The following is a 19,949-nucleotide window of genomic DNA, read 5'->3' as shown; positions in this document are numbered from 1 at the left end:
TAAAAAAATTAGTTTCAAGTAATTCAGAAAGTATAATATATTTTATCTCTTTCAGTAAACAATTCATAAAAATCATATTGCATTGTTACTTCTAAAAAACTTATATTGTAGTTGCCTTCTCTGCAGGATCAGTTAGCTCAGTGCAGCACAAACTTTCATATATATGTGTGTGTATGTGTGTATGTGTGTGTTTAAGTTTTCATGTGTCTATCTATGTATTATATATATGATAATTATAATGATATATGTACCTACATACATATGATATATGCATATATCTACATAATTCTCTTTCATTTAGCAACATTTCTTGAACATCTATTGGCATGATCAGGTATTGACTCTGGTGAAAAAAAAAGCAAATTATGGGAGCTTGTATTCTAGTCACTCTAATGGAGAAAACTATTAACCAGCACGTTAGTAGAAGAAAATCAAGACAATCACCTGTAAAAAAAAAAAAAAAAAAAAAAAGAGTGATATCAGAATGATCATAACCAGGAAACCTGATTAACGTTTTTGACTGTGGGATGTCAACCCCATCCTTCCCATTGATTCCCTGTCTTTCTTGTCTTTCTACTGGAGGTAGACTCTTCAAGTTCCTTCTCCCCACTGTTCTTCTTTTCATCTAAGATCCCTCCTTTGAGTCCTGAGAATCTTCCACCTCTCAGGTCTCTGGTACTTTCTAGAGGGTTCCCCTACCTCCCAACCACCCCAAGGTTGCATATTTCAATTCATTCTGCTGGTGCTCATGGCTTCTTCCCGGTCTCCTTCCCCCAAATCTGATCTTGTTCTCCTTTTCCCTTCCCCCTCCCCTCTCCCATATAGGTCCCTCCTAGTCCCATCTTTAATTTCTTTATTTACTCCTTGACCAAGTTATCCTTGACCAGAGAGTTGTGCAGTTTCCATGGGTATGTGAGTTTTCTTTTGATTTTGTTGTTACTGAATTCTTTCCTTAGTCTGTGGTGATCTGATAGAATGCATGGGATTATTTCTAATTTCTTTTATCTGTTAAGTCTTGTTTTTGTGACTGATTATATGTCAATTTTGGACAAGGCGTCATGAGGTGCTAAGAAGAAGGTATATTCTCTTGTTTTAAGGTGAAATGTTCTGTATATATCTGTTAGATCTATTCGGTTAATAACTTCTATTAGTTTCACTGTTTCTCTGTTTAGTTTCTATTTCAATGACCTGTCTATTGGTGAGAGTAGAGTGTTGAAGTCTCCCAGTATTATTGTTGAAGGGTTCAATGTGTTTTGAGCTTTAGTGACTTTACAAATGATGGTACCCTTGCCTTTGGGGCATAGATGTTCCGAATTGAGACTTTGTCCAGGTAAATTTTTTTTTTCTTTTTTGAGTATGTAGTACTCTTCCCCATCTTTTTTGATAACTTTTGGTTGAGAGTCTATTTTATTGGATATTAGAATGGCAATTCCCACTTGTTTCTTGGGACCATTTACCTAGAAGACATTTTTCCAGCCTTTACTCTGAGGTACTGTCTATCTTTGTCATTGAGGTGTGTTTCTTGTATGTAAAAAAATGCTGGATCCTGCTTACATATCTAGTCTGTTAGCTTATGTCTTTTTTATTGGGGTATTTTTTTATTATTGATATTGAGAGATATAAAGACAGATAACTGTTAGTTCCTGTTATGTTCATTGTTGTAGGTGGCAATATATGTATTTGATTCTCTCCTTTTGATTTTATTGCATGAATAATTTATTTTTTCTGTGGTATAGGTACCCTCCTTGTGTTGGGGTTTTTCTTCTAGAATCTTCTGTAAGGATAGATTGGTAGAGAGATATTATTTAAATTTATTTTTGTCCTGGAATATTTTGGTTTCTCCATCTATGATAATTGAGAGCTTTGTAAGGCATAGTAGCCTTGGCTAGCATTTGTGTTCTCTTAGGGTCTGCATAACCTCTGTCCAGGCTCTTCTGGCTTTTACGGTCTCTGTTGAGAAGTCTGGTGTAATTCTGATAAGTTTGTCTTTTTATGTTACTTGGCCTTTTTCTCTAACAGCTTTTAATATCCTTTCTTTATTCTGTGCATTTAGTGTTTTGATGGAATTTTCTGGTCCAATTTATTTGGTGTTCTGTAGGCTTCTATTCTATGATTTAGAAGTTTTCTTCTTTGATTTTGTTGAAGATGTTTTCTGGTCCTTAGATCTGGGAATCTTTGGTCTCTTCTGTTCCTATTAATCTTAGGTCTGATTTTTCGTTGTGTCATGCATTTCCTGGATGTTTCAGATTAGGAGTATTTTGTGTTTTGTATTTTCATAAACTGTTGTGTCAATATCTTCTAAGGAATCTTCTATATCTGAGATTCTTTCTTCTATCTCTTGTATTCTCTTGTTGATGCTTGCATCTATATCTCCTGACCACTTTCCTAGGTTTTCCATTTTCAGGGTTGCCTCCATTTGTGTTTTCTTTATTGTTCCAACTTCCATTTTTAGGTCTTGATCCACTTTGTTCAATTCCTTCACCTGTTTGATTGTGTTTTCCTGTATTTCTTTAAAGGATTTGTTTGTTTCCTCTTTAAGGGATTCTACCTATTTATCCATGTTTTCCTGTATTTCTTTTGGTGAGTTATTTATATCTTTTGTAAAGAATTCTATTATCTTCATGAGATAGGATTTTAGATCAACATCATGATTTTCAGGCATTTTGGGGTATCCAGGGCTTGCTGTGGTGGGAGAACTGGTTTTTGATGGTGCCAACTATATTGGCTTCTGTTGCTTATGGTCTTGTGCTTGCCTCTCTCACCATCTGGTTTATCTGGTGTTAACTGGCCTAGTTGTCTCTGTCTAAAGCCTGCCTCCTGTGTGCCTGTGTTGCTGTAGGTCTCCTGGAAGACCTGTGGTCCTGGCTGCAGCAGATCTCTTGTGAAGCTCTCAGATTATGTGGTCTTCAGAGGGGTGGAAAAGCTGATGATCTGCCCTGGCGGAAGACCTATATACAGAATCTTAATTTGTTTCCTTTCCTTCCTCTCAGGTTAACAAATAGTTAACTAGCTTAGCCAGAAAGGCTTCTGACTGACTCACCTAAGAAAGGATCACTAACAATAAATCCTTTCACTTGGTCCCCTGCTGTTTTATGTTGAGGTACTAAACAGTTTCTAGCCTCAGAGGAACTCAGAAGTCAGGTCAGCTAGACAGCTAAATGACTTAGACTTAAGACAGGTAAACATTTTATTCTTATACAGCAACTCTAAATACCAAGTCTTACCCCCTGTGATGCTCTTCCCAGCTCCACTGCCTCAAGAAGAACCAAAAACAAGAACCCCCCCACCCCTGCCAAGATGCTGGCCTCAGGCACCCAACTCTTAATTGTATCTCACATATAACAACCTCCTTTAGAGAGTAGAATATCTAAATCAAGTTTAGTCCACTCATGGAGGAGACAGACCATTATTTCCCACTAATACTATATAACCATCTATCTGAGCCTCTTTAAAGAAGAAATAAAAAAGGTAAAAGTCTAATAGGCACTAAAATTATGAAGTAACTTTTGGTTTGCATTCAAAACATAATATTAAATCCAAAAAAGTATCTTTTCACACAAAAAAACTAACTCATTAAGATATAAAATATTAAGCCTAAACTCCCCAGAGAAATGACTGGGGCCCAAAAGCCTGTAGATGACAGGTGCTGGGTGAAGCACATCCTTTGGTATCTGCTCAGGAAACTTAGAAAAACCAAAAAACATTGTTCTCTGGTCTGATAAGGGTCAGCAGCAGAGATGGCACTTAGGACACATTGGTTATAGGCTTGTACTTCATGAAGCTCATCCCCTGGCCTGTGGCATAGTTCATCTCGAACACTGTGTCCATTAGCATGGTGGTACTGCCCTGTCCATCTGCCTTGGGCAGATTCTCTGTGTGTTCTCTGAGCTTGATCTGGATCACATCCCAGCTAAGCCCAATGAAACCATCCCCCAACCCATGGAGGTCAGGCACCTCTCAAGCTTAGATGCACTTCAAGAGCCAGTCATGAAGCCCAGGATGAGGGCCTTCTATAGCCAAGTGACCTTGTTTGTCTTGAACATTTCCTGGGCAGAAAACATCTGTTCTCTCGTGAGAGACAGGTTCTTCTTGGGTTACTTCTGAAAGGGGGCTGGGGCCTGGATCTGTGGGGCCACCATGACCACTGGAGGTGTCTGAGCAGTGGGAGTGACAGCTGTAGGAGTAGTGGATGCAGAGATGAGGTAGGTGCTGCAGGTGTTGGTATAGCTGGGCTCAGGCCACTATTATACATAGGTGCCCTTTGTTTAAACTGTGTTGGCAGTGTGGAACTTGGGGTACTGGGTTCCTCAGGAGGTGGGATGGCTCAAGAGTGGAGCTTGGGGAGTCTCAGAGCTAGGGATGTAAGACAAGGCAGGTACCACACTGGGTATAGAGGGCAGGTAACTTGTGGAGGGCAGTGTTGTCTCACTGTTCAGAGATCCAAGGTTCTGTGTGGACACCAGGCCAGCAGCATAGTCAGGTGTAGGGCGGTGAGCTCTGAAAGGTACCCTGATTCCTGGTTGCCATACATTGAATCCTCGGGGACCCTAAAAGGGATAGCAGGAGCATTCCCAGTCTCCTAGGAAATCAGGCCCTTCTCAGGTAGCATCAGCCCCCCCACAACCTCCTGTAGAGAGGTTTGAGACAGATCAGTTATGTAGGGCAACACCTCAAGCTTATCCTCCACAGATGAGGATGTGACCACAGGTTACATAGGCTCAAGACAGATCAATCATATAGGACAATGCCCCAAGCCCCTCCTCCACAGGTGAGGATCTGACCTTAGGCTCAAGACAGATCAGTCATGCAGAAGCAGGACCACACCCCCAAATATGTAGATGATATCTTCCCAAGCTCTCAGACCAAACCAATAGGAAGTACCTGCTGTTAGACGCTGACTTATCCAAAACTGTATTCAAGAACTTTGTTCAGAAGGATTAAAGGTATGCAGGAATTATTCCATCATCTGAGAGCTTCTGTCATAAGAGCTGTAACACCGCTTCTTGGGGAAGAGATCTGCTCTCCCAAAATTACACCAGAAGCTCCCTGCACCCCTCACTAGTCAGTCTCCTGCTGGCTCAGCTAGGCCAGAGCAACTAAAGCAACAGCGGTGGAAAGGAGCAGCACCAGCAGTAGAAAAGGTGAAAGCAGCCCTCCCCCATCCCTGCCTGAGTTCCCTCCCCTTCTCCTGAACTTGTGCACCTAGATGGACCAGAGTTCTCTGTGAAGGGGCCTTTGTGTGCAGCCCCAGAGTCAGGGGTGGCATTTTCAAAAACCACCTCTTCCTTGGTGGGCTTTTCTCTCACTTCTGTGTCTAAAGTCTTCCTCCTCCTCTTTACCTCTGAGCACCAACCGTATTGAGAAATATCCAGCTGCTTCACACCCCTTTCTTCAGTGGTGTCCTCAAAGGTGTTATTGGAGTCTGGTTCCCAGAAGGGCTGAAGACACTGGTTGTGTTGGGATTTCTGAAGGGCGCTTGCTTCAGGACCTGCCTTCCATTTTTTCCAGTACAGTTAAAGAGCACTAACACATGAATGATTAGAATGAGAATCTAGGAGTCAAAGTTTCTCTCTCTTTCTCTCTCTCTCTCTCTCTCTCTCTCTCTCTCTCTCTGTCTCTCTCTCTCTCTTTCTCTCTCTCTCTCTCTCTCTCTCTCTCTCTCTCTCTCTCTCTCTCTCTCTCTCTTTCCTTGACTTTAATCTGAATGATAAAGGCCATCTTCTGGGAGTAATCAGCCATCAGGTCTCTAGTCCTTCATACTCTTCAAGTTCTGGCTGCCATACTCTTCAAGAAAATGATAGCCTGAGTCCTGTAAATGATCTTGGCTTCCATGTTTGCTCTTACATCTACACTCTAGTCAGCAGCAACAGTAGTTTCCCCAACACAATAACTTATCTGGTGTCCTTACCCTCTCTTATCCTACACACAGTTCCTTATCATTCTTAAAATAGCATCCAACCTTCCCAGGAAAGCCATTGCTTGGGTTCCTGGCACAATGTACATGATAAGCCTGTCTGCTTTTCCTGAGAAAACACAAACTAAGCTTATCCAGTTTATGCTTTATTTCATGTTATCTTCCCCTTCATTACATTTGCTCTTTCCAGTGTGCTACCTCCCTACAGTCTAGCTACAGTTGTGTCTCTCCTCAATCACTGATCCTTCATAGCACATCATTGTTAATACAGAACTTGTACCTCCCAGAAATTATATAACCCAGTGTCCTGCTCAGCTTTAATTATCAACTTACACAGCCTAGAGCTACTAACACAAGAAGGCTCAATTGAGGAATTGCCTAAATCAAGTTGGTCTATGGGATTATCTATGGACCATTGTCTGGTTATATTGAGATAGGAGACCCCAGCCCACTGTTAGCAATATCATTCCTTCAGTAGATATTCCTGAGCTGTATTAAAAAAAACTATCTATTCAAGGAAAAACAAGAAAGAAAGAAAGAAAGAAAGGAAGAAAGAAAGAGAGAGAGAGAGAAAGAAAGAAAGAAAGAAAGAAAGAAAGAAAGAAAGAAAGAAAGAAAGAAAGAAATATAGACAGACAGTCATAATATGGGCCAGAAAGCAGCATTTCTCCATGGTTCCAGGTTCCTTCTGCCTTGAGTTCCTACTATCCTAATTTCTTTCAATGATAGTTGTGACCTGGATGTAAGCCCGATAAGGTTTTTTGTCCCTAAGACATTTTTAGTCACATATTTTACCACAGCAACATGTTTCAAACTAGAATACCCAATGATAGCTTTCCTTGTTTATATATTTTATTTCATAAAATAGAATACAAACTCGGTAGAACTCACGGCCATACATACATGTCTTCTACTTCTTCTGGTACCTGGCATATAGTTGATACCAATAATAATTGTTATGTATTGTATTAACATGACTTTTGTTCATTTTTCACTTTTATTAAAAATAGATACTTTTCTCCTACAATATATCTGGATTATAGTTTCCCTGCCCTCTGTTCCCCTCAGTTCCTACTCACCTCTCATCTCCTATGGGTCCACTCCCTTCTTCACTCTTTAGAAAAGAACAGGCTTCCAGAAAATAACAGCCAAACAGGACCACATAAAATGTAATATATAAAACAAAAACAACCACATCAAGGCTGGGCAAGAAAACCCAACAGAAGGAAAAGAGTAGACACAAGAATCAGAGCCTACACATTCACACATTCAGGAGTCCTATAAAACTAATAAGCTGAACACTATTATAAATATACATGAGAGATGGGGGAGGGGAATCTAGTGAAGACCTGTGTGGGTCTTGTGCTTGGTGGCTCAATTTCAGTGAGTTCATAAGAGCCTTGATCCGTTGGTTCAGAGGGCCTTGTTCTCCTGGTATTCTCCATCCCCTCTGGCTCTTAGAGTCTTTCTCCCTCCTCTTTCCTGGGGTTCCATGAGCTCTGAGGGGAGAGAATTGATATCCTATTTAGAGCTATGTGTTCCAAGAACTCTGTCCCTGTAGGTTTCTACATCTACTCTTATATGCTGCAGAAGAAAGATTTTTTTGAGGATGACTGAATAAAGAACTGATCTGGGTATAGGAAATATTTTTTGTAGGCTAGTAGTATTTTGTTTTACCATAGGTCTCTTGGCCATCTAGTCTCTGATTCTTAATCATTCTAGAAATGTCAGGTATTGGTTCCATTTCATGAAGTAATCCTTAAGACAATGGAACTCACTTGGCCAACAACTCAACAGGATACAATGCAGCCTGGTACTAAAGATTCATTTGGAGACAAGAGATGGCCAGATGGGACTTTATCTCCTCCTATTTTTAGGAGACTTACTTGGATTGCCTTCATATATATATATATATATATATTAATTACTCTATTGTGTAAATGTGCCACATTTTCCTTATTCATTTGTCTGTTAAGGGACATCCAAGTTGTTTCCAGTTTCTTGCTATTATGAATAAAGCAGCAATGAACATGGTTGATCAATTGTGTTTGTGGTAGGATGCAGCACCCTTTGCATATATGGTTGCATGTAAAAGAATGCAAATAGATCCATAGCTATCATCCTGTGTAAAACTCTACTTCAAATGGATGAAAATTTTCAGCATAAAGCCAGATACACTGAACATTATAAAAAGAAAGTAGGGAATACTGTTGAACTCGATGACCCAGGAAAAGACTTCCTGAACACAACTCCAATAATGCAGGCATTAAGATCAATAACTAATAAATAAGACCTCAAAAACCAAAAAGCTTCTGAAAGACAACAGATACTATCATTTGGACAAAGTGACAGCCTACAGAATGGGAAAAGATTTTTTTTTACCAAGTCCATGTCGAATAGAAGGCTAATATTCAAAATATAAAAATAACTATCTAATTGGGGGTTATATTGCTGCAATGAAACACCATAACTAAAAAGCATGTTGGAAAGCAAAGGATTTATTGGGCTTATACTTTCACATTTTGATCCATCACTGAAGGAAGTCAGGATAGGAAATCAAACAGCCGAATCCTGGAGGCCGGAGCAGAAACAGAAGACATGGAGGGATTCTGCTTACTGATTTGCTTCTCCTGGTTGGCTCAATCTGCTTCTTGTAGAACTACAACCACCAGCCCAAAGATATTACAACTCACAATGAACTGTGCCCTTGTCCATTAATCACTAATGGAAAAAATGATCTTGTGGAGACATTTCCTCAACAGAGGCGCCTTTTTCTCTGGTGACTCAAGTGTCTCTGTTTGTCAAGTTGATACAAAACCAGCCATTATAGGACCTCAAAAACCTAGATACAAAAAATGGGGTACAGATCTAACGAGAATTCTCAATAGAGGAAACGCAAATGGCTGAGAAACACTGAAATAAATGTTCAACATCCTTAACAAGGGAAATGAAAATCAAAACTACATTTAGTTTCCACCCTATACCTATCAGAATGGTTAACATCAATAACACAAGTAGCAGGAATGTTGGCAAGGATGTGGAATAAGGAGAACACTCATCCAGTTTCGGTGTGAGTGCAAACTTGTACAACCAGTATGGAAATCAATATGGTGGTTTCTCAGTAAGTTGGGAATCGATCTACCTCAAGATCCAGCTATAACATGAAGTATTTAGCTTGGGTTTACTGACTTTATGTTCTTGCTCAGATAAATGGAAGCTATCTGAATGCTTTTTATTTAAATTATTATTTTATTATGTTTTTTATTGAAATAGAATTGCATTACTCTCCCTATCCCTTTCCTTTCTCCAGGCCCTCCCAGTTATATTCTTGAGAATTCTTCCCATGTCCCCCAATCTAATAGCCTCTTTTTTTGCCTTATATTGTTGTTGCAAACACCTGTAAAATTCAGATACTAGCAGTTCTTATGACACATAGTGGTCAATATATTAAAGACGGCAAAACAATTCAATCCTTTCAAACAGGTTCCTTAATATGTCTCTGAATCTTTGATCTCTTATCTATAAAATCTATATATATATATATATATATATATATATATATATATATATATATATGCAAGTTGCTGGCTCTGATTTTGTTGCTTATATGTTTATTGCTTCAAGGTTGGCCACTCTGCCTTGGACAACCTATAAGGGATCCATTCCTTAAGAAAGGCTAATTACCTGTCTCACAGCAGTCACCAGTTGCTTGAGCATTTTCTCTAGGGTTATCAAATTTGAGCGTTGATTAGTTTGCTAAGTTCCTAAATTCTAGCTTTGATGTGTGCTATCATTGTGAACATAGGCAAGTTACTTCAAGTCAGAGTCTCAGCTCCCTTATCTATAAAATGCCGATGCAAATAATACTTACGATACAGAGTGATTAACATATTAAAGCACTACAAACAATCCCTTTGACTGGTGCCTTCAAATGTCTTTGAGATTCAGATCTCTTATATGTAAGATGAAGATAATGGCAGTCCGAATGACACCCTATGGCTTATGTATTAAACAAAACATTGCATATAAATATTTCAGATTGTAAGACGTTGAAATCTTAAGATCTTGTTAAAGTTTACTGTTATTACTATTGGCATTAGTTTTTAGTTCATAGCTGTTATCATCAAAAATTAAAAATCAGTTTGTATTTATCTATCGCAAACCATATATTTTCTTTCTTACTTATTCTATGAAGATACTAGCTGCAGACACACAACAATGCTCCACAGGCACACAAAGTTACATAAAACTTTACTTGCCTGAAAGGCGCCTAATAATACTCAACTCTAATAATTGAATATTCTAAAACATTCTAAATCTAAATACTCTAAATCTAGAATTCTAATTCTAAATCATTCACTTACCAATCATCACCTAGGAACTATGGATGGATATGCTTATAATCTATGGGAAATAAATGGAGAGTGAGGAATGTACATCTCCAATAATGAAGCATCAAAGGATAAGTAGTGATTAACCAGAAGGTGAGAGGTGAGAAAGAAAATGAAAGCAAGCAGAGTGCATTAAAAGAAATGCTTTAATTTGAGAAAAAACAATGCAATCAGTAATAGGAAAATTGTGAAAGGTTCTGCATACTGGGCAAAAGTGTTTCACCCTTATGCTGAGAGACCTTGGGAAAGATGCAAACAATTGAATCAGGAGAGAGATCACCAACTGTGCACTTAAGGGTCAATATTTGTGAAAAGAGAGCCTGGTAAAAGAAAAGAAGATTGAGAAGCAGAAACAAGAAAGACATAAACTGACACAATAGCTACAGGGTGGAAAATAGAAAGCACATAAAACAGATATTCCAAAACCACTTCAAAAAGTTCAATGAGTAAGGAGACTGGGAAAGAACCATCAAGTTCAGTAGGAAGATTGAAAACTTTAATTTATTCTAAAGCATGCCCAAGTAAAAGAGTAATTGTGAACATACCCTACATCTCTCAAGTCTACTTGGACAGTGGAATATTATGTGGCTTTGTCCATTGGGATTCTGTGGACAAATCTATAGAATATTATGCTAGATGAAATATTCCAGGCACAGAAATACAGATAACACATAGTCTCCTTTATATATAAGATCCAAGTTAAATCTATAGTAATAGAAAGTAGATTGTTGATTACAAGATGCTACAGAGGAATGATAAGTAGGGAAAATGGAGATGATGGTTCAGGGGACAATGTTTAAGTTCAATATGAAAAATAAATTTATTGTCCAATTGAAAAGAGCACTGAAAATATTCACCATTAAAACAGTCATAAATCATTTAATTGCTAAAAGAATAAATTTAGAATATTTTCGCTGCAAAAAATTAAGTATAGTACATGAAATAAAGACATGTTGAAGATACTAATTTAAGCACTGCAGAACATGTAAACTTATTATGGTATCAGTTTATCTCAAAATAATTATTTTAGTAGTTTTAAAATAATAATAATTAATAATTGTAGTAATAATAAGTACAGAGAATAGGAGAATTTTATAAAGAACTGTGAGATAGGATTTGGTAGGATGGTTGAAAGCAGTAAGACAGTTTGAAAAGTGCCAATTTCTCCTACCATATTAGCCCAGATTGGCCCTCCAGGGAATGATTAGTTAAGTCATCATTCAATCAAGAGAAGCACAAATAAAAATTGTCAATCACTTGATATTCAAACAATGGATTCATATGTGTGTGTGTGTGTGTGTGTGTACGTGTGTGTACGTGTGTGTATGTGTGTGGAGTGTGTGTGTTTGTGTTCAAATATGTGTGTGCATATATATATATATACATATATATATATATTGAACATGACAATAAGCATAAAACATAAAAATAATTGAATGTATGAGCTAGTCCTTAAATGCACAAGATCCTATAGAGGAATAATACAGCTAATGAAATGAAAACTGCAGTGGATAAGTAATCTGAACTTATCTTTTGTTTTAATTGTTTTATTTACATCCAAAATGTTGCCCCGCCTACCAATTCCCACTTTCAGAGTTCTTCACTGCATCGCCTAATCCCTTCACCTTTGAGAAGGTGCCCCCAACTCCCTCACCCCCTCCCCATTTCTCTCTCCCAGGCATCCCCCTTCCCTGGGGCATCAAGTCTCTACAGGATTAGGTGCATCCTCTCCCTCTGAAGCCAAACAAGGTGATCCTCTATTACATATGTGCTAGGGGCCTCAGACCAGTCCATGTATGCTCTTTGGTTGGTGGCTTAGTCTCTGGGAGTTCTCAAGTGTCTGGGTTAGTTAACACTGTTGGTCTTCCTGTGAGGTTGCCAACCCCTTCAGTTCCTTACCCTACCTCAATCCAATCATTGACTATAAGTATCTGTGTCTGTCTTACTCAGCTGCTGGTAGAGCCTCTCAGAGGACAGCCATGCTAGGTTCCTGTCTGCCTACACAACAATAGCATCAGTAATAGGTTTGATGCCCTGTTAATGGAGAGAATAGAATGACTGTGAAGGAGTGGAAGCCTAAGGAATTTTGTGGGATGCCATCAAGAGAATTAACATGTGGATTACTGAAGAGTCAGTCAGAAGAAAGTAAGAGAAGGAAAGGTGGTTAGGAAAAAATTGAAAACATCCCAAATCTAGGGAGATATATAGGCATGAAGGTATGTGAAGGTCCATGAAGTTTCAATTTCCCTCAGGACACACAACCCAAATACAAATTCCCCAATATTATATAATCAATTTGTCAGAAATCATAGACAAATATTTTTAACAATAGTAGTAAAAAGAGCTATCATATATACATGTATATCATATATACAGGAACCCCCCACAACAGATTCTCAGCAGAAGCAGGGCAAAAGAGAATGAGGAGAGAAATGCAAAGTGCTATAAGGGGAAATGCAAATTAAGAATATTTTACCTCTTATATTTTTGGTTGTGAGCCTAGCCTTTAACGGATGAGCCATCTCTCTGCCAGAACCTGATAAATACAGAGGCAGATGCTCTCAGCAAACCATGAACTGAGAACAGGGTCCCCAATGGAGGAGTTAAAGAAACAACTGAAGGAGCTGAGGGGGACCTCATAAGAGAACAATAATATCAACCAACCAGTCCCCCCACAACCCCAGAACTCCCAGGGACTAAACCACCATCCCAAGAGAACACAGGGATGGGTCTATGGCTCCGTCCGCATATGTAGCAGAGGATGACCTTGTCAGGGATCAGTGGGAAGAGGGGTTCTTGATCTTGTCAAGGCTCGATGATGCCCCAGTGTAGGAGAATGTCAGGGTGGGGAGGCTGGAGGGAGTGGGTGGGGGAGCACCCTCATGGAAACAAGGGGAGGGGAGATGAGATAGTGGGTTTCTGGAGGGGAAACCAGGAAAGGAGGTAACATTTGAAATGTAAATTTAAAAAAGTATCCAATAAAAGAAAAAATACTTTACCTAGGAAATCTGTCCTTCTGAAGTGCAAGAGAAAAAGAAGACTTTCCAATACCAACAAAAATTATGGAGTTCATCACTGGTAGACTTTTTTTTACAAAAAAATTGGCTCATTCAGATTGAAATTAAATAAATTCAATTAGTAACACAAAAATGTGTGAAATATAGAACAGTTCTGGTAAAGGCAGTGTATGCCTATATACAGAATATTCCACTACTATAATAGGAATCTATGACTCACTCTTGACATTAGGAGAAAAGTTAAAATAACTACAGCTGCAAAAATATCTATGGATGGTTAATTTGTTACTTTAGCACATTCTAGAAACATTTAAGAAGGGAATCTTAGTGAGGCATTGTCCCAATCAGGTTGGACTGTGGGCGTATCTGGGAGGATAGTGTCTTGATTGTGTTAATTGAGGTAGAAAGACCCACCAATTGTAAAGGATGCCATTCTCCAGGTTGGGTTCCTAGCTACATACATGTAGAGAGGAGACTAAACACAAATAGAAAACTCATAATTTTCTCTCTCTCTCTCTCTCTCTCTCTCTCTCTCTCTCTCTCTCTCTCTCTCTCTCTCTCTGTCTCTCTCTCTCTGTCTGTCTCTCTCTCTCTCTCTCTCTCTCTCTCTCTCTCTCTCTCTCTCTCTCTCTCTCTCTCTTGTCCTGAGTGTGGACATGATGTGAATAGTGAATAATTGATTTGACTTTCTTTTGCTTTCATTCCTGCAGTGATTGACTCTAACAAGGAACTGTGAACTAAAATAAACATTCCCCCTTAGTTTCTTTCTCTCATGGTATCTCATCACAGCAGAAATACTGGAACAAGAACAAATGTAAATTATGGCACAAAAATTGTAAAGACTTATCCTAATAACAAAGACACTAGAAAACTATAGAAAAACCTCCATGACAGATAAACATGAAAATTCTCAACAAAATACTTGCAAGCTGAATTCAGCAGCATATTCAAAAGTATACATTCATCATACCCAAGTGAGTTTTATTCTGGAATCCAAGGGTGATTCACTGTGCCTAAATAAATAAATGTAGTCAAGTAAACAAATAGATTCACAGAATGAAATCACATGATAATCTCATAGACACAGACCTTTGACAAAGTCCAGTCAACTTTGTGTTGTTGTTGTTGTTGTTGTTGCTGCTGCTGTTGCTGCTGTTATTAAACATTTTTATAGTCCAGTCATTATCTCCTCCTGGTCTGTCCTTTATTTCTCATCCCATTCCTTCTCCCCCATCTCCACGAGAAGGTCTCTACCCGCTACCTACACCCTTCTAGACCTCTCCACTCCCTAGGACCTCAAGTGTCTCAAGGGTTAGGTGCATCTTTTCTCATTGAGGCGAGACCAGGCAATTCTCTGCTGTATCTGTGTCGGCGGCCTCAGACCAGCTCGTGTATGCTGCCTGGTTGGTGGCTCTGTGTCTGAGAGATCTTGGGGTTTCAGGTTAGTTGAGACTGCTGGTCTTCCAATGGGGTCGCCCTTCTCAGTTTCTTCCAGCTTTTCCATAATTCAACCTCGGGGTCCCCAACTTCTGTCCATTGGTTGGGTGTAAGTTTCTGCATCTCACTCTTTCAGCTGCTTGTTGGGCCTCTCAGAGGGCATCAATGCTAAGCTCCTGTGTATATGCAAACCATAACATCAGTAACAGTGTCAGGCCTTGGAGCCTCCCCTTGAGCTGGATCCCAATTTGGGTCAGTCACTGAATTTGGGCCTTTCCCTCAGTCTCTTCTCCATTTTTGTCCCTACAGTTCTTTTAGACAGTAACAGATCTGGATCAGAGTTTTTTGACTGTGGGATGGCAATGCTATCCCTCCATTTGATTCCCTGTCTTTCTACTGGATAGACTCTACAAGTTCCCTCTCTCCACTGTAGGGCATTTCATTTAAGGACCTTTGAGTCCTGAGCATCTCTCACTTCCCAGGTTTCTGATATATCCAAGAGGGTAGCACTTTACTTTAAAACATTGAACAAAGTAGCATTAGAATGAACACATTTCAATATAAAGTCAATGGAAAGAAAATTAAAACACTTCCATAAAATCAAGACTGAGACAAGCATGTCAACTCTCTTCATTTTGTTCAGTATAGTACTTGGAGTCTTAGCTAAAAAGAAGAAAATAAAATGAACATAGGGGAAAAATACTAACTCAAAGTATATCTATTTTCAGGTGACATGATCCCAAACCACAGGGATTCTAATGACTTACTTCCAGTAGCAAAATCAAAAATAAACATTCAAAGTAGCAGTAACATTCTATACACTAATAATGAACATGATGAGAAAGAAATCAAGAAAACAATCCATTCAAATTATCACACACACACACACACACACACACACACACACACATATTCACTCACTCACTGCTGGAAAATGGGGCTGGAAAGATGGCTTCATGGTTAAGAGCACTTCCTGCTCTTCCAGCAAGAAGCCCAGCACCCACATGGCAGATGATAAATATCTCTATCTCTGATTCTAGGGAGTTCAGCACTCCTCCCCCGCCTCTGAAGACACCAAAAATGGTAGTGTATGTGCTACACAGATATATATGCAGACAAAATACTCATAAATAAAAGAAAAATTAAAGAAAAAAATATATTGGAACAAACCAAACAAAGAAAGTGAAAGACCAGAGAGACCCAACCGCCTGGTCAGGTGGGCACTCCTGAGGCTGCAGAGCGGAAGAGACCACCAACACTGCTCACCCCTGCCCACATCCCTGGCCCAAGAGGAAACTGTATAAGGCCTCTGGGCTCCCGTGGGGGAGGGCCCAGGAGCGGCAGGACCCCTGCCGGAGACACCACCGGACCCTGAAGGAAACAGACCGGATAAACAGTTCTCTGCACCCCAATCCCGTGGGAGGGAGAGCTAAACCTTCAGAGAGGCAGACAGGCCTGGGAAACCAGAAGAGACTGCTCCCTGCACACACATCTCGGACGCCAGAGGAAAAAGCCAAAGACCATCTGGAACCCTGGTGCACTGAAGCTCCCGGAAGGGGCGGCACAGGTCTTCCTGGTTGCTGCCGCTGCAGAGAGCCCCTGGACAGCACCCCACGAGCAAACCTGAGCCTCGGGACCACAGGTAAGACCAAATTTTCTGCTGCAAGAAAGCTGCCTGGTGAACTCAAGACACAGGCCCACAGGAACAGCTGAAGACCTGTAGAGAGGAAAAACTACACGCCCGAAAGCAGAACACTCTGTCCCCATAACTGACTGAAAGAGAGGAAAACAGGTCTACAGCACTCCTGACACACAGGCTTATAGGACAGTCTAGCCACTGTCAGAAATAGCAGAACAAAGTAACACTAGAGATAATCTGATGGCGAGAGGCAAGCGCAGGAACCCAAGCAACAGAAACCAAGACTACATGCCATCATCGGAGCCCAATTCTCCCACCAAAACAAACATGGAATATCCAAAAACACCAGAAAAGCAAGATCTAGTTTCAAAATCATATTTGATCATGATGCTGGAGGACTTCAGGAAAGACCTGAACACACTTAGGGAAGCACAGGAAAACATTAATAAACAAGTAAAAGCCTACAGAGAGGAATCGCAAAAATCCCTGAAAGAATTCCAGGAAAACACAATCAAACAGTTGAAGGAATTAAAAATGGAAATAGAAGCAATCAAGAAAGAACACATGGAAACAACCCTGGATATAGAAAACCAAAAGAAGAGACAAGGAGCTGTAGATACAAGCTTCACCAACAGAATACAAGAGATGGAAGAGAGAATCTCAGGAGCAGAAGATTCCATAGAAATCATTGACTCAACTGTCAAAGATAATGTAAAGCGGAAAAAGCTACTGGTCCAAAACATACAGGAAATCCAGGACTCAATGAGAAGATCAAACCTAAGGATAATAGGTATAGAAGAGAGTGAAGACTCCCAGCTCAAAGGACCAGTAAATATCTTCAACAAAATCATAGAAGAAAACTTCCCTAACCTAAAAAAAGAGATACCCATAGACATACAGGAAGCCTACAGAACTCCAAATAGATTGGACCAGAAAAGAAACACCTCCCGTCACATAATTGTCAAAACACCAAACGCACAAAATAAAGAAAGAATATTAAAAGCAGTAAGGGAAAAAGGTCAAGTAACATATAAAGGGAGACCTATCAGAATCACACCAGACTTCTCGCCAGAAACTATGAAGGCCAGAAGATCCTGGACTGATGTTATACAGACCCTAAGAGAACACAAATGCCAGCCCAGATTACTGTATCCAGCAAAACTCTCAATTAACATTGATGGAGAAACCAAGATATTCCATGACAAAACCAAATTTACACAATATCTTTCTACAAATCCAGCACTACAAAGGATAATAAATGGTAAAGCCCAACATAAGGAGGCAAGCTATACCCTAGAAGAAGCAAGAAACTAATCGTCTTGGCAACAAAACAAAGAGAATGAAAGCACACAAACATAACCTCACATCAAATATGAATATAACGGGAAGCAATAATCACTATTCCTTAATATCTCTCAATATCAATGGCCTCAACTCCCCAATAAAAAGACATAGATTAACAAACTGGATACGCAACGAGGACCCTGCATTCTGCTGCCTACAGGAAACACACCTCAGAGACAAAGACAGACACTACCTCAGAGTGAAAGGCTGGAAAACAACTTTCCAAGCAAATGGTCAGAAGAAGCAAGCTGGAGTAGCCATTCTAATATCAAATAAAATCAATTTCCAACTAAAAGTCATCAAAAAAGATAAGGAAGGACACTTCATATTCATCAAAGGAAAAATCAACCAAGATGAACTCTCAATCCTAAATATCTATGCCCCAAATACAAGGGCACCTACATATGTAAAAGAAACCTTACTAAAGCTCAAAACACACATTGCACCTCACACAATAATAGTGGGAGATTTCAACACCCCACTCTCATCAATGGACAGATCATGGAAACAGAAATTAAAAGTGATGTAGACAGACTAAGAGAAGTCATGAGCCAAATGGACTTAACGGATATTTATAGAACATTCTATCCTAAAGCAAAAGGATATACCTTCTTCTCAGCTCCTCATGGTACTTTCTCCAAAACTGACCATATAATTGGTCAAAAAACGGGCCTCAACAGGTACAGAAAGATAGAAATAATCCCATGCGTGCTATCGGACCACCACGGCCTAAAACTGGTCTTCAATAACAATAAGGGAAGAATGCCCACATATACGTGGAAATTGAACAATGCTCTACTCAATGATAACCTGGTCAAGGAAGAAATAAAGAAAGAAATTAAAAACTTTTTAGAATTTAATGAAAATGAAGATACAACATACTCAAACTTATGGGACACAATGAAAGCTGTGCTAAGAGGAAAACTCATAGCGCTGAGTGCCTGCAGAAAGAAACAGGAAAGAGCATATGTCAGCAGCTTGACAGCACACCTAAAAGCTCTAGAACAAAAAGAAGCAAATACACCCAGGAGGAGTAGAAGGCAGGAAATAATCAAACTCAGAGCTGAAATCAACCAAGTAGAAACAAAAAGGACCATAGAAAGAATCAACAGAACCAAAAGTTGGTTCTTTGAGAAAATCAACAAGATAGATAAACCCTTAGCCAGACTAACGAGAGGACACAGAGAGTGTGTCCAAATTAACAAAATCAGAAATGAAAAGGGAGACATAACTACAGATTCGGAGGAAATTCAAAAAATCATCAGATCTTACTATAAAAACCTATATTCAACAAAATTTGAAAATCTTCAGGAAATGGACAATTCCTAGACAGATACCAGGTATCGAAGTTAAATCAGGAACAGATAAACCAGTTAAACAACCCCATAACTCCTAAGGAAATAGAAGCAGTCATTAAAGGTCTCCCAACCAAAAAGAGCCCAGGTCCAGACGGGTTTAGTGCAGAATTCTATCAAACCTTCATAGAAGACCTCATACCAATATTATCCAAACTATTCCACAAAATTGAAACAGATGGAGCCCTACCGAATTCCTTCTATGAAGCCACAATTACTCTTATACCTAAACCACACAAAGACACAACAAAGAAAGAGAACTTCAGACCAATTTCCCTTATGAATATCGACGCAAAAATACTCAATAAAATTCTGGCAAACCGAATTCAAGAGCACATCAAAACAATCATCCACCATGATCAAGTAGGCTTCATCCCAGGCATGCAGGGATGGTTTAATATACGGAAAACCATCAACGTGATCCATTATATAAACAAACTGAAAGAACAGAACCACATGATCATTTCATTAGATGCTGAGAAAGCATTTGACAAAATTCAACACCCCTTCATGATAAAAGTCCTGGAAAGAATAGGAATTCAAGGCCCATACCTAAACATAGTAAAAGCCATATACAGCAAACCAGTTGCTAACATTAAACTAAATGGAGAGAAACTTGAAGCAATCCCACTAAAATCAGGGACTAGACAAGGCTGCCCACTCTCTCCCTACTTATTCAATATAGTTCTTGAAGTTCTAGCCAGAGCAATCAGACAACAAAAGGAGATCAAAGGGATACAGATCGGAAAAGAAGAGGTCAAAATATCACTATTTGCAGATGACATGATAGTATATTTAAGTGATCCCAAAAGTTCCACCAGAGAACTACTAAAGCTGATAAACAACTTCAGC

At 39.4% G+C, this 19,949-nt stretch overlaps 1 pseudogene; it reads right to left on the bottom strand.

Annotated features, from left to right (window-relative positions):
* Nucleotides 1-3,744: 3,744 nt before the first annotated feature.
* On the bottom strand, nt 3,745-5,832 carry Nelfa-ps1 (negative elongation factor complex member A, pseudogene 1; annotated as a pseudogene).
* Between the last annotated feature and the right edge of the window lie 14,117 nt (nt 5,833-19,949).

The sequence above is a fragment of the Rattus norvegicus genome, chromosome 3 (genome assembly GCF_021556685.1).
Source record: "Rattus norvegicus strain SHRSP/BbbUtx chromosome 3, alternate assembly SHRSP_T2T, whole genome shotgun sequence".
NCBI classification, from domain to species: domain Eukaryota; kingdom Metazoa; phylum Chordata; class Mammalia; order Rodentia; family Muridae; genus Rattus; species Rattus norvegicus.
Note: the sequence above shows the minus strand (reverse complement) of the source record. Positions and strands in the feature narration are given on the sequence as shown.